Consider the following 3,418-nt stretch of genomic DNA (forward strand, 5'->3'; position numbering starts at 1 on the left):
TTCAACTGCCGACACTTTCTGCGCTGCACTGTTCTCGTTGTCCTCCTGTTCTAATTCATGTTTAAGGCGACATGTGCAAATGACTTGTGTGAGGATTGCATGATCTTTAAGTCCTTCGGAGCACACGAGGTGCACGAAGTGAATGTGTGTTGGTTGTGTCGCTTCGAAATAGTGAAGAATACTTGAAAAGTCACCCTTAATAACGAAGGTGTCTCTTGCATGCAATGCTGTTAACCGTGGCAAACATTGCAAAACCATCCAAACCATTTTCAAATGTCTCTTACAACCAAGTGTCTCTTGTAACGAGATTCTACTAAATATTTTTCATCTACGATCATCTGCATGCACATGTATAGTCACAAAGACATGTTGCATGAAATGGGGAACCAGGAAACAGCTCATACTATTACTTTTTGTCCCTTACATAAGCAGCTGATAACAATATGACAAAAAATCGGGCGAAGAGGCTAGCATAGAAGATGATCCTTTAGCTCTAAACATTTTTGGGCCCACATCACTTCCTTATATGACGTAAGGAAACAACTTGATTGCAGTAATGGCTGCAGTGATCTGGGTTGATTGAAACAAACAATACTTAAGGTTGCCCTGTATGTAATTTTATCACTGTGCTTTTTAGATGTCCTGCTGGTGATCCTGGCTGCACGATGCTTTTCATGCTTTTTGGCACGATTGCTTTCTGTTCGTCTCCACTTTTTTTCTGACTTTCTCCCCTTTCCCCTCCCTTCTTGTGTAAAGGAGCACACCTGATGTATCAAATCTGTTAACATGTGTGCTTCTCTGTGGTCTGTGTTGTATTTTTGCGCTGCACAAATTAATTCAAAATGCAAGATGTAATGTCCCTGCCTTTACTTTATTTGTATGTGTATTTATATATATACATATAATGTCTCTCTCATGTTTGGAATATATGTACATTCAGAGTGCCTGCATGCTCTTCTCTCCTGCTCCAGTGACGAAAAGGAGAGCCTTTTTATGTACCATAGTAGAGGAACATTCAAAGGTTTTCACTGTACCCATTACATCATTCATCATGTGGATCTGTCACAATACAGAATAGCAGTGGTCCATAACGTTAGCCCATCATAACATAACTGTACATTAGCACGTACCGAGATGCTGTGAAACAGCTGTTACAAAGCCGCTGGTGCTGGCAATTTCAGCAGCAGTGCAGTGGTACAGCTGAGTGCCACCTGCATAGAGATGAATGCATATGCATGTTAACAACTCAGTAGTTGCTGACACTTTCGTAAGCTGTACACTGCACAATAAAGTAATCTAGACAACTTTGTTGGAACAAATGCACATAATTAAAACACCATTTAAACACTAACATGAATAACTGCCGCTGACCTCTGACACACTAAGGGATAATACTACTGAAACATCAGTGGAGAGCTCGCAGATTACCACAGTCCATAAAGGACAAGCTTTCTTTGAGGAAAACAGCTTTAACAGCTATTAGTTTTCTTGATCATTTGATGTGTTAGCTTTGCTTTAAATGTCATGCACTACTAGAAAATATGAAGTGCAGCATTTCTAGCAGCAGAAGTCGTCTTCAGCCTCATGGTACAACTGATGTTTGCACTGTTTGTGTCACTGAGCCAACACATACAAAGAAAACCAAGTTCACACATATACAGTGTCATGTGCACTTCTCCTTCTGAAAACACAGTCACCAGTTTGAATGCTGCTGACCGGAAAGGTTATATCGAGTGCGACACTGCATGGAACTACCACTTATGACTGTATATGTATGATCTGCTTATTGGAGAGGTAGTCATATGCCATTTGTAGTCTCTTTTAGAAGCATTACTAAAGGCAGAATTAAAACTATTCATATGTCACGAATTTCACACACCCACAGTTTGGTTAAATAACTCGTGAGAAAAAGACATGTTTACCTGGAATAGCAACCATTTTTCCTGCTGCAAAACGTTCCTTCATATTAATGACATAACTTTACAGCGTCATAATATATCGTGTTTCTCGCAACTACTTACCGGAAGTGGCGAGTTAAGAGTGTTGATACGTGACTCATTGGGCAACAATACTGCCTAATACAAATTCTTCACGAACACGAGCACACGTCCCTCGCAGTTAATGGCAACCATATATACCTCTGTGAAACATGATTGCACCTTTGTGGTCAAAATACACGTTAGTACGACATCGCCACCTCATAAAAAAAAAAAACTCAGTACAAGCCAGCAGCCGACAGCATAATGTGAAATTGCAACTGATGTCCACTTACTGGTGGCCTGTGGTTGAGTTACTTCTGACTGGGTGCTGAGAAACCCATGTCCTGGGTTGACCCTACTAAACATACAGGGTTATGTGAAATGTTGAAAATGTATACACGCCGGCATTTCATAATTAAGTCGCAAAATTCATTCAATAAATCCATTCATACGTCACGAATGTCACACATCCACAGTTTGGTTAAATAACTTGTGACAAAAAGACTTGTTTACCTGGAATAGCAGCCTTTTTTCCCGCTGCAAAACTTTCCTTCAAATTAATGAAATAACTTTACAGCGTCATAATGTGTGTTTCTCACAACTACTTGCCGGCACTGACGAGTTACAGCGTTGATACGTGACTCATTGGGCGACAATACTGCCTAATATAAATGCTTCACGGACACGAGTACATGTCCCTTGCAGAGAATGGCAACCATATATACCTCTATGAGACATGGGGCCGTATTCTGAAACGTTCCACTTCTGCGATATTTCTTTTTCGCTTTCACGTGCGCGCTGATTGGCTGGTTGAGCAAAATTGAATGACGTTGAGCTCAACCAGCCAATCAGCTCATCCAATTTTGCTAAAACAGCCAATCATCGATCGCCTGAAAGCGAAAAAGAAATTTCGCCGAAGTGTAACGTTTCAGAATACGGCCCCAGATCGCACCTTTGTGGTCAAAATGCACGTTAGTACGACATCACCACCTCATTAAAAAATAATAACTCAGTACAAGCCAGCAGCCGACTGCATAATGTGAAATTGCAACAGATGTCCACTTACTGGTGGCCTGTGTATGAGTCACTTCTGGCAGTTGACTGGGTGCTGAGAAATACACGTCCTGGGTTGTCCCTACAAAACATACAGGGTTATGTCAAATGTTGAAAATGTAACACACCGGCATTTCATAATTAGGTCGTAAAACAAAGGAGTAAACTAAAGACAAATGCGATGTCAACAAAGTACGCATCATATGATAGGCTGTCAACTGGTAATGCATTCCGGGAAAAACCTAATGCAAAGGAAAGACTACACACAACGTTGACACACAATTTAACTCGCTCTAGGTTTCTTCGTGTCAAATATAGTCAAATAATTATGTGTCCCGTGGTTGGGGCCTAATTAGTGTAAATTACGCACTATATTATTTAAGTAT

The 3,418-nt window shown here is 40.6% G+C and overlaps 1 long non-coding RNA gene across 1 annotated transcript; it reads right to left on the reverse strand.

The window, feature by feature from the left end:
* Positions 1–1,132: 1,132 nt before the first annotated feature.
* Positions 1,133–3,149, reverse strand: LOC125946033 (uncharacterized). Its single transcript, XR_007467334.1, has 3 exons — positions 3,046–3,149; positions 2,273–2,334; positions 1,133–1,211 (listed from the first exon to the last, which is right to left on the reverse strand). It is a non-coding gene; the product is annotated as an uncharacterized LOC125946033 (long non-coding RNA).
* Between the last annotated feature and the right edge of the window lie 269 nt (positions 3,150–3,418).

Source organism: Dermacentor silvarum, chromosome 5, assembly GCF_013339745.2.
Source record: "Dermacentor silvarum isolate Dsil-2018 chromosome 5, BIME_Dsil_1.4, whole genome shotgun sequence".
Lineage (NCBI taxonomy): Eukaryota > Metazoa > Arthropoda > Arachnida > Ixodida > Ixodidae > Dermacentor > Dermacentor silvarum.